At 43.9% G+C, this 12,413-nt stretch overlaps 1 protein-coding gene across 9 annotated transcripts in view; it reads right to left on the bottom strand.

The window, feature by feature from the left end:
- MBNL2 (muscleblind like splicing regulator 2) overlaps positions 1 to 12,413 on the bottom strand; it is a 397,414-nt gene that overhangs the window by 264,695 nt on the left and 120,306 nt on the right. For 2 of the 9 annotated variants that reach the window (XM_045376806.2, XM_074021294.1), the window contains exon 1: positions 2,652 to 2,705. The exons of the other annotated variants lie outside the window; for them this stretch is intronic. The gene's annotated coding sequence lies outside the window, so the exon portion shown is untranslated. Of the gene's footprint in view, positions 1 to 2,651; positions 2,706 to 12,413 lie in introns of those variants that run through there. 9 annotated transcript variants of the gene reach the window in all.

Here is a 12,413-nt window from a genome sequence, read left to right as displayed (position 1 = left end):
TGAAGTTTGGGGGTTGATTGTTATGGCAGCTGTTTTGCTTTAATGAGCACACAGAGTAACAGCTGCCTGAATGCCAAAGCACATTAGATTTGCAAGAGATGGCAGGGTGGGGCAGGAGGAGGGAAGAATGGGGAAGATTTTAGAGACTAAACAATCCTGGTGCAAAACCCAAGGTTACTCCCTTATTCTGAAGTCTTGGAGAAGCAAATCAGAATTTGATGGCCTTTTAATATAGAAAAATACTGTCTTGAAGTTTGACTCTAGTACTTATGATTTCTATTTTAATGACAAGGAAACTGAGGCTGACAGAGACTAAATAATTCATCCCAGAAACAGAATAAATGAGTGACATGACTAATATGTAAACCCAGTTTGGCTCCCAAGCTTGTGTTCTTCCCCCGCATACACAATGACTCTTGGCTTCATTCTTACTGCCATGTAATAGAAATAGTAACCTCTCACTTGTAGGCCCCTGTCTGCTTCGGCACAGGGAGCTCCTTCACACCTGTCCATATTTCCACCTGGAAAGGGAGCGCTGTCCTGTCCTCCATGCCCACAGCAGATCTTGTTTTACCCCAGGCCTGCCTCCTGCCTCCAGGGCGTGGAGTCTTCCAGATTTCTTGTTAGAACAGGAAGGTCTGGATGGAACCCCAAGCCCAGAGGACCCGTGCTAATGTCCACACCCTTAGTGCCTGAGGCCAGAAACGGGCAAAGAGCCAGACCAGGTAGTGTGGCCAGCTGATCCCATTTGAACACAAGACCTTCAGTTAAAACTGGGAACAGAGAGGCCAAGGCTGGTGTTGGAAGAGCAGAGACCCTCCTGCTGGGTGGAGCTCAGATGGGCAGGAGCCTCTGGTGTGTGGCAGGGGCTTGCAGCCCTTCTTGCAAGTGTAGAGTTACATAATGACACGAAGATGGATATGATTCATCAGCCCCGCGAGGGGAGGAACACACACACACCTAAATATAATTTACAAGTGGCGCCTCTTGATGGTATTGCACAACCGAATTAGCTCCTTTAAAAAAAAAACACCCACTTTCAAGCACAACAGATGATCTGTACTTATGCTCCAAAGCATAAAAAGTTTGTTCTGGTGGCAGAAATGCCTGAGACAAACAGGGCAGAATTTGGATTTAGTTCTGAGAGAACTGTCCTTGTTACTGCACAACACCCCATGTCCTAGACGACCTCCAAGATTAAAGTCCTGATCCTACTGCATGTGTCAAATGCCTGGCTTTTCACATGACCACTTATTCCAGAGCTCACTAAGTACACCTAATTCCCTCCACCACAATGGGAAGATTGATAATGACTAACAGAAGACGGGGGGTGTGTCGGGTTTGTGAATGCTTTGCATCTGGACTGGTAGAAATCTCAGCTGTATTGCAGAGTGATTGATTCCTCCAGGGAGAAGCAGGCTCGTGGGGGAGAGGAGGATTGTAATAGCCAAGGGTACTGCAGTTTCAAACACCTAGAACTGAGAACTGGGGGTGGGGTGGGGGCTGGCTCTGGAGGCACCCCCAGAGTGCTGCCCTGCTGAGTTTATTTTGAAAGTCTGTTTTGAATTTGCAGCACTGCCTCTTTAGGAGGGTATTTTAAGATGCTCTGCCAACCCACAAGGCCTCCAAGTAGCTTTTGTTTCTGTACTCACACAGATGAGGAGCTAAACTAATTGAGAGAGTGACCCAAATTTGTGAGTATCACAGAGTATCACAGTTGGCCTGAATTCCTGCAGCCTCTGCATGTGTCTGTATTCATGTCCATTTGGAAGTCGCCCCTGGAACCCTTGCAAAAATGTCCTCACCCACTTATAATCAGCAAACACATTATCAGTTCCCCCTTCTAAGTGATGTCGCAAGGTCCCGTGAAGAATTTCAAGGGCTAAACTCTGAGGTTTTGTTCATATAAACACAGCTTAGCAAAACAATGACTGTTTTCTTTCTTTGTTCAGTAACAGCACAGTGCAGCTTGTACTCAGATATCTTCCTTTAATCGAAATAATTTGGGTGTCCCGGTGTTGATCTACCCAAGGTTGTAAGAGAAAATTCACCTTACAACCTTGAAATGTTTTCATTTTCACTCCTCCAAGTTCAGTTTTCTAGGCAAGAGCACTTCAAACCATTGTCAGAATTCACGGAAGAAAATAAAAGGGGAAAAGTCTCTCTGCTCCCCTGCCTACCCCTGTCCGTCCTCCACCCCAACACACACACACACACACACACACACACACACACACACGAAAAGGAAAGAGGCATCTAAGGTAAGGGAAAGGAGTACAGGTCCTACCAGGGGGCCTGTCGGAGAAGGCTTGTTTCACATGGGCATTTTCTGTTTAGTTTATAGGTCTCTTTCTCCTTTTCCTTATTCCCAGCTTCCAATCTCCTTCATGATTAATAGATATGCCAGAAAGCTTCTTATTCTCTCTTTGGGAATTATGCTTATAAAAAAGAGTAATTTGTGCAAAAAAAAAAAAAAAAAGAAAAGAAAAAGAAAAAAGCAAGTTGCTGAGAGAAGGTGGGCAGGCAAAGCTCAGGAGCTTGTAAGAAAGAGGTTCGATGAAGGCGTGTGGGTGGCCTGCCAAGCACCACATGCAGGGGTTGGTGGGGACAGAAGGACGCGTCTAGGCCTGGGCTGTGGGGGGCACACTCACCTGCACTGCATCCGTGTCTGCCCAGAGTCCCATCTCCACGTCAACTCAATGGCTGGCCAAATCCCAAATCGGTCTGATTTCTTTCTTCGGTTTTTTTTTTTTTTTTTTTTTGAGCTGGAGTCTCACTCTGTTGCCCAGGCTGGAGTACAGTGGCGCAATCTTGGCTCGTTGCACATTCTGCCTCCTAGGTTCACATGATTCCCGTGCCTCGGCCTCCCAAGTAGCTGGGATTACATGCTGCACCACCATGCCTGGCTAATTTTTGTGTTTTTTAGTAGATATGGGGTTTCACTATGTTGGCCAGCTGGTCTGAAACTCCTGACCTCAAGTGATCTGCCCGCCTTAGCCTCCCAAAGTGCTGGGACTACAGGTGTGAGCCATCGCACCCAGCCTGGTTTGATTTTCTTTTGAGGCATAATTGAAATTGGGGTTCAGGGATGGTGTGTTGGGGCCACATTGCATTGAGACATTGCACTGGGGACAGAGAGACTGAATCAAGCACTAAATAGAAACTTGGAGAGAAAAGGGAGAAGAAAAAAGAAGAAGAATATTGAATTTCCTTGAGCTTTGCTGCTCAAAGTGTGGTCCACTGGCCAGGAGCATTGACATCCACTGGGAACTCATTAGAAATGCGTCACTCAGGCCTCAACCCAGACCTACCAAAAAGGAACCTGCGTCTTGACAGAATTCCTATGCAGGAGAGAATATGAGAAGTGCTGACCTGGGGTTTCACCTGGGAGCTTTGAAAAACGACCTCCGCCTATTTCCTATCCTCAGGGCTTCCCGGTCAACTGGCCTGAGGCAGGGCACAGGCCTAAGTACTTTTTAGAAGCTCCTCAGAAGACCTGATTGAACATCCACGGTTGAGAACCAGTAGAGTACAACAGAGCAGTGGTTCTTGAAATGTGGTCTTTAGGCAGCAGCATCAGCTTCACCTGAGGACGTGTTAGAAATGCAGATTATTGGGCCCCGCCTAGACCTACTGAATCAGAAACTCTAGAATTGGGGGCCAGCAATCAGTATTTTAACAAACTCTCCAGATACTGGTCCAGCTTTGAGAACCCCTGTTATAGAAGGATCCAAAGCAGAAATAAGAGCTATAAATGCATTCAATTCTACTACTCAAAAACCTCTGGAAAATATCCATCACCTGTGATATGAAGTCCAGCCTTTTCAAATGACATTCCAGGCTCTCCGTGAATTAATCTAGCATGCTTTTCTGAACATATCTCCATACTTTCCTTGAACACATGCTGTTAAAATGAGTGGATCAGATACTAGAGTCCCTTCCAGCTATAAAATTTCATGATTCTGTGCTTCCAAAGCTATAACTTAGACCAAATTCACTAGCTCCCTGAATGAAGCAATACATTAATAGATGCTTACCTTGTTTGCCTACACAGGTGTCTCTCTCTTTCCAGCTTCCTGGGTCAGGTCCTGCTCATTCTACAAGGTTAGGTGGAAATACTACCTCATCTACTAATTGGTTTTCCCCAGCCAGAATGAATCTCTCTCTCTCCATATTTTTCATATCACTTGCTCATTGCATTCACTTCATTGTTTTCTATTAGTCATCTGCTCGATGCTTTGGCTCTCAGCCATATTTACTGTTCCTTGAAACAGAACAGTGTTTTATTCTTTCTTCTTTAACCACTCCCTGCCTCTGGGTGTCTAGCACAACCCTCTGCACACAGAAAGTGGCACATAAATATTGATTGCATTGAAATGAATGGGCTCTCAAGACAATTGAGACTCTACGATGAATCATGACTGGTTTTTCAAATACAGTAAGCAAGCAGAGAATGCTAAACCAGCCAACAAGAGCACAAATATCACGAGTCTAATGAAGGTGACTCTGTTCCCATGATTTGGTTTCAAAATAAGTCTAAGTCGCATACTCAACTGAAATCCATAAAAAGGAATGATATCAAATTTTATGCTGGCTGGTCCACATGAGTCACTGAATAATTATTTTGTTAGATAAATTTTTAGATGAATATTGATAGAAAAATTTCAGGACAAAAGATCTTGAGAACTAAAGAGTCTTTATTTTTTTCACCAGTGTGTATTAAATATAACCTTTCTTGAAATTTAGTTTGGATTAACACTCCCAGACACATTACAAACTTTAGCTCTTGATCTTCACAACCCTAAGAGAGCCGTATTTTTGTTCTCCTTTTCCCTGGATAATCTTGGGCTCCAAGAGGTTAAATAAATTCCTCAAGGGCTTCTGGCCAGATAAAAGGCAGGATAAGGAGCCACACTCTGATCACGCCAAGTCCAGACAGAACCTTTACTCTCATTGTAGAGAGTAAAGAGCAAGATACCTGGTGTTTCAAAGATTTCTAAAGACCTATTCATCCTATGTGACTAAGTAGACTGTGTGTTTATTTCTCCTTTTTGTGTTTATGTTGTTAACTATATGCTTCTGGACAGTAAGGCAACAAGCCTTATGAGAATGGTTACTGATGTGCCTTTTTATTTGTTTGTTTGTTTTGAGACAGAGTCTCGCTCTCTCACCCAGGCTGGAGTGCAGTGCGGCAATCATGGCTCACTGCAGCCTCGAACTCGTGGGCTCAAGCAATCCTCTCTCCTTAGCCTCTCAAAAGTGCTGGAATTACAGGTGTGAGCCACTGTGCCTGGCCACTGATGTGCCTTTTCCTGAAGAGATTAAAGTGGAGAGGAGGAAAGAGAATGAGAATGTGGAAGGAAGGAACAAAGTCCATCTTCTAGGTAGAGTGGGATAGATCTGAAATGCGTCTGATGTTTCTTTAAGAATACTGCATGAGGAAGATTTCAATTTGTATCTGGTGACATACAGCACAAACGCAGGCAACACAATCTACCAAAGCATGTCAAGGGCAAAAGGCAGTGGCTTCCGGTAGTCAGTTGCAGGCACTGTCACCAATGTGCTGAAGAAGTCTACAAAATGAATGATTTTGTCCTTTTACCTTCCTTTATCAACAGCACCGCCAAGCTGTGTTCTTCAAAGTGCTGTCTCATTTCCTCCAGCTCTAGAATCTTTATGTTTTTGGAACATCTCCCTACAGAAGGAATCATCTCCCTTCTTGTTTCATACTTTTTTTACATTTAAAAATGACCTCCTGCCCCACACCCCCACTTCTCAATCTTCCACCTTTATTCAGGATTGCCAATTTGTCATTGGGTGATAAAGCCATTTTACACTAAGGAGTGAATGACTAATAAACATTTCCAATCAGAGGAATGCACCTGAAAAAAGACATATATAAGACAATAAGAAAGAAATGATGCTTAAGTGAGTTTTCAATTAGTTAACATGTAGAATTATTTCTAGGCGGGGTCCAAGAATGTGCATATGTTTATTGCAGAGGAAGGGTGGATATTGCTTCATTCTGTCTTATCTAACTGTGTTCCAGGGCAGAGCATTAATGGCCACCACCTCCAATAGGCAGGAGACCCTTGAGTACTCTGTGAAAGGGTAGAGTTTAAAAATGTGACTGGGATTCTGATTCTTCTCTGGCTGGTCTGAGAACAAAATTCAATATGGAAATTGAACTCAGAGAGGCTCTGATCCAAGTCAAGCACAATATAAGAACAAAGAGGCTGGAAAGAGAATCAGGAATGTTTAGGTCTAACCTGGAAAGAAGAGCTTAGTGTCACAAAGCACAGACCAAATGGAGCAATGGAGGCAATAATGCCACCAATGGAAGTTGCCATGGAAACTCTCATCGGCAAGCAGGCAATTGGATTTTGGAAACTGACTGAAGCAAGACTTGATGGCAAGACAGAGGAGAAAAGGATGAAGCCCTAAAATGAAGTCAGACATTGAAAAGGAATGGAATAACCCCATTGCCCTTGTGCCAAGGAAAGTGTACATCACTGGTACATGACTAAGCATGACAGATCTGAAAGGCCAATCTCTCCAGCTCGGAGGTCCATGAGCAAATGTGTGAGAATCTGCCTTTTGGTGGCATTACAGAGCTCATGACTCATCCTGCAGAACCATGTGATAGGTGGGTGGAATCTCTTTTAAAATATTTCCAAGAAGAATAGGTAGCATGTCCATACCTAATTTTTAGCAGAAATTATTTCTCCACTGAAATATTACGAGCAGAGGCAGGTAAAATGATTACTGCCATGATTTTTCCCATTCAGCATCCCCTTCTGAATGTGGATATGAGGATTATGCCAGCATACCAAAGATTGATTTCTCTGTTTTCTGGGTGAAATAGATCCTGAAATTATATGATTATATGGACTTACAACATTGGCACTCATAAGGCACATGGATTAGTTTTCCATAAATTATCACTTAAAGAAGAGTCTGTGGTACTAAATGTACACATGTGGTTACAAAAATTTTCCAGAGAGGAAAAGCTGAGAGAATGCCAGGGAAAAGAAAGAAGTCTTTCAGCATCACACAGAAACTACAGAGGGCTGATTCAAAAGTGGAGTATACACATACGACTGATCCCTGAAATACGGAATGAGAGATTCGTCAGGACAACGAATAAGCTCTTGGAAATAGTGTATATGAGAAAAAAGTAAAACAAGTTATCATGATATAATACTGTATGTAGCAAGAAAAGAGCAGGTGCCATCAGGAATTTGAAGATCTGCCATGAGTGTTTCTGACCAGAGTAATGCTTCTATGTTCGATAATATAATGTCTATGCATTATGATCCTAGTAACTTCCATTTGTAATTATAAGTTATATGCCAACTTGAGGCTGGCTACAAGAAGGACTTGAAGTGAAATGACAGGATAGAAAAATGCTATGTTTTCAAGGAATTGCTGTGTTACTAGCTTAATGCCATAACCTTGACAGACTCAACTGAGGAGTATGCTGGGACTTCAAGTCCAGACTAGAATAGAAGAAAAGAGACTAGAACAAAACGCGAATGAGGCGTGACCAGGTCACAACAGCAACGTTGGTGTATGATATGTCACCTGGAGAGAGGGGGCAAGGATTTAATGGTTAATCACATTGACTGGAACCAAAAAGCAGATTATAGCCAAAGAATGAGAAAAGAACTAGAGCAGAAGTTTCCAGGCCGTAGTAAATATTTGGTTCCAGAAAGGTTGTCCAATTCAGAGCACGACTTCAAGAGGTAGAGGAGGCATGAGAGTCAAGGGGTGAGAGTTAAGTTTCCTCATGTGACAGGCCAATCAAATTTAGGAAAGGCACCAAAGTCTTAGCCAAGTGGGCTGGGATCCACCACATGGGGTTGAATTCACACAAAGGACCCAAAACACAAGCCAGGAATGTAAGCAGGCATGGAATCTTATAGGTTTCTGCAACCACAGAGGGAACAAAAAGGCTGTGTCTTAGCAAGCTTGAAGCTGAGACTTGGCTTAAAATCATTTCCAAATCATTGGCTGCCTGATTTGTGGTAGTCAAGGTTTGGTCGAGAAAGGAGAAACCACTGCAGATATTTCCAGCAGAAAAGATTTGATGCAGGGAGTTTAAGGTTCACAAGACCTTTGGGAGGCGAAGGGAACAAAGGTCAGTAAGAGCTGCTTTTAGAATTTAAGAAAACTTACAACTATAATTTGTCAACTAATAATTAAAAAGTAAAAATATTAAAAAAGAATTTAGGAAATCAGGAAGTTCAGGAATTGCAGGAAACTTTAATCAAGATCTCAGATGCCTGCAACAGTCCTACAGGTGATTTACAAAGGGACTCCTGGAAGTCATGATCAAATCTCACATAGGCCATCTGCAAAAGTCCCTAAACCTGCCTATTGCTGCCACAGGAGCAATACTTCTGTCTCCTTCCCTTCTACCTCTGAATTTCACTGAAGATCTTCCTATTCACAGAAATGAAGGTGGCTTCTGGGGGAAATGTAGTTCCCAGGCTTTGAAGCCCCTGTGATCCAGAACACAGAAAGGGGGAAAGAGATAATCTGGCACAAGGCCTAAGTAAAAAACAATAGTAATATCCTGAGTGGAGGTAAAGATGTGATACTAAAATAACTCCCTGAAATGGGTCAGATCGAAACGGGAATTTGGTAAGGCTGCGGCGTGGGATGAACACTGAGGAACGAAGTCCAGTAGATCCTGCGGAAGCAACAGATGCTACATAAATGCTTGGAAGGACAGATTGAAGAGCAGGTGAGACAATGTTGGGTAAGACAAGCAAGATGTGGTGTATGGTGTGTGCAGTGCTACTACCTCCAAGAGCAACATGATCCACTTTATGTTCTAGAACTTGCATTAAAGCGTGGGGTATAAATGAAAGGCACATAGCACAATTGTCTGGGAGGCAGGATTGCCAGTTAAAAGGAAGCCCAGCCATTTAACTGATAGTTATTGAAAATGTTCTGTGAATAAAACATTCTTCCAGACTAGGAAAAAATTAAAGTAGCCTGAATTAAAGCAATAGTGTTGGAGCTAGAAAGAAAGAGAAATGTGAAAGGAAATTGAAAAAGAAGTTGATAGAACTTGACAACTGAATGGAGAGCAGGTAGAGAGGAGTCCAAATGGGACTCACCAAACTGTGGTCTGGGTAACCCTGAGTAACCCCTGCTCACTGAGATGTGGAGCATGGAATACAACTTGAACTTGTGTGGTTCTGCTTTGGATAGGTTCTGTGTGAAGCCCATCGGGATGTCTAAATGGAGAAGTCCAGCAACAATGGAGATGTGGAGCAGATTGGCCTTCTGCATTCCTGATGGACCAACACGGCTGACCACACATGCAAACAGAAGTAACAATGACCTACAAGTATGATTGTGGAGGCACTGATACAGGCCATCCATCTAGAGAAGTTGTTTCCTCATTCTATGTCCTAAAACAGTTTGAGGTCTGAAATCCAACTATTAGCACTTCACACTGTTAGCATAAAGGTAAAGCCTATTAAGCTTTTGCATGTGAGTACCTCCCTACAGTGTGGGAGACTGGGAAGGCCACTTAAGTCACACTTAGCCTGAAGACAGTCCCAAACATTGATATGTCCCAGTTACAACTGCTCTCAGAGTTAAGAACATGGCCTTGAAGAACTGGAACAAGAAGAACCTTTGGATCCTACATAATGCAGCGATGGGTCAGAGAGATATCAAGGGTTCATAGATTGGGAGAACCTTTCTGCAACTCTGTCTTCTGTCTTTCTTTATAGGCCCCCTTCCTGCTTTATAATTTTTATTTTATTTCTCTATTAATAACTTCATTGTTGAAGCCTCAGGAAATTCCAAGCCTATTCCTCCCATCAAAAATGAAAGGAATGCATTAAATGGTGCATTCCCATTAAACTTTGATTTACATCATAAAACAGATTAATAAAAATGGAAGTACTCTGTTGGAGGGGAAATATACTAAAAAATCTTTTAGGGCTATCTGAATTAACATGAAATAATACCAAACACAGAGATAGAAAACAAGAGAGAGAGAAAGGTATTGACTGAGAAAAAAAGCAGGACTGGAAACCTGCAGCCAGCTAAGTGGTGTGACTCATAGCTCTCAGTTTTTGGTAGACAGCTGAAGCCAGAGAACATTCAGAGCTGTAGACAAACACTTAAATTAGGCGTCCTGGTGGAGCAACTGTAACTGCCTGTCCTGCAGTGCATATAAGGTCATCATTGTTATGTTGATTAATGAAGCTCCGGAGAACCCCTCCTGGCCAAAAACAATGCGTGTTACAAATGGTTCCAACTAAATCCACAATATTGCTCATTTCAACTATGCCAAAGACTTCAACAGAACAATCATGGGTCAAGAGCTATGTCATATATGCCACAGAAATCGGGATTGTTTCAAGTCATCAATGAGCGGAGGAAAATACCCTAAAGTGGTGATTCCTAGTGTTCTCCCCGGTTCTAGGACAGTGTGGGGCCTAGAACGTTACCCAATTTCCCAACCAGGCTGCTGTTGCATTTATGTACTTCGTTTATTTATATAAACATTAGGACTTTTGGCCACAAACAGATTGGAAACCACTGGCTGAAATAATTGGCATGCCTGACAGATGTTAGTTGGAAACAAGGTACGGGAAGAAAACATGAAAAAAGATGGATAGTCACATTCCCGTGAAGAAGGGTTTGCTTCAGTGGTGTGCTAGAGCCAGCTCGCACCAGCTCACAAGAACCAGCTGGCCATATCTCCCCCCAGTCCAGCATTCACTGACTTCAGGTTGGTAGTTTATTGTTGACCATGGTGGGAGTTTTTCCACCATAGAAATTGCCAGATGCGGCCAGGTGTGATGGCTCACGCTTGTAATCCCAGCACTTTGGGAAGCCGAGGAGGGCAGATCACCTGAGGTTGGGAGTTCAAGTCCAGCCTGACCAACATGGAGAAATCCCGTCTCTACTAAAAGTACAAAATTAGCCAGGCATGGTGGTGGATGCCTGTAATCCCAGCTATTCAGGAGGCTGAGGCTCGCTTGAACCCAGGAGGAGGAGGTTGTGGTGAGCCGAGATTGTGCCATTGTACTCCAGCCTGGGCAACAAGAGAGATACTCCATCTAAGAAAAAAAAGAAAGAAAAAAGAAATCTCCAGATGCCACAAATCAAGGCTTTTCTTCTCTGTTTTTTGCTGCCCCCACCAATACCTCCTGAAAGTCAGTTATAAAACATTTATCAGCATACCACTGGGACTGAATCCAAAAATAACTTGGCCAGCAAACAGCCAAAGCCCTGTGAAGCTCTGACCAATGGCCTTCTAGGCACGGCCAAGTTAGGGATAGCATGGAGGTTTGTAGAATCTGGAAAGGGGGAAGGAGTTTTTGGGAAACACAGCTTTGTTATGCAGTCAGACAAGGCTATAGACAAGGGACCTACCAGTCAATATGCTAAGGAGGGTGTGGTAGGTACCACTCACATGGACAGGGAAACCTTTCTCATTTGACCACAGAGTCCAAATAGAGGAAGAAGGTGGGTGAGTCGAGAAAGCTGGGATTCAGAAGGACACATCTACAGGGCACTCTGACAGCTAACCTCTGCATCCTCTGGAGTCCAGACAAAAGCAAATCAGGCTTCCACGAGGCATTCCTTAGACATCCCAGAGCACTTTCCTTGAGCAAGGCTCAGCAGACCCTGGGTGGGGTAACCAAGGGAGGCAGCTGCTGTTCCTTCTGAGAGACGCTGGATGGATTCCGTCTGCCTCTGGTGTCGGAGGCTCCTGCCTGGCCAGTGCAGATTGTGGAATCTCTTCTTTCCCTTCCTGGGTTCCAGAATTCCTCTGACAAGACATTTCATTAGCCCTGACGTGGCTTCCAGCAGGAAGGAAGAAGGGCAGAAACTGTCAAACGCAAGAATAGGAAAGGTCCTGGAAAACTCATGGAAGGGGAAACTTGGTTCCGCTTTGAGGGAGAAGTTGATTTGTTTAAAGGAGTCTGGGGATAGCCCTGCCCTTGCCTGAAAAGGCCTCTTTGTAGGTCCCTCTGAGCCGTACATGTTTAAGATGTGGGGAATCAGCCCAGGGGATGGACACGCACAGCCCCCTGAAGCCATGGAGTGAGTTCCCCGTTTTAAGCAGCTGCCTGGCAGTTGCGGGCCATTGTCATGGGGCAGCCGAGCATGAGAGTGCGGGTGACGGTGCTTGTTCATCTCGGTCCTGCGACCCCAGTTCAAAGGGAACGTCTTCACAAAGAAGGCTGCGTGTCTGCAGAGGGCGGCACACTCCGCTGATGGCTTAATCTGGAAGAGTGAATTGTGCTTCCACAAGAAAAATGGACTTATTTAGAAAAAGGTTTGGTGTACACGTGGGCAGCTTTAGGAGCTGAGAGTCCTAAGACTTAACAAGAGAGTAAGGCAGGGACCCTGACCAATCAGAACAGTTGCTG

The sequence above is a fragment of the Macaca fascicularis genome, chromosome 17 (assembly GCF_037993035.2).
Source record: "Macaca fascicularis isolate 582-1 chromosome 17, T2T-MFA8v1.1".
NCBI classification, from domain to species: Eukaryota; Metazoa; Chordata; class Mammalia; order Primates; family Cercopithecidae; genus Macaca; species Macaca fascicularis.
The sequence above is the reverse complement of the archived record's forward strand: the minus strand, read 5'-3'. Positions and strand labels throughout refer to the sequence as shown.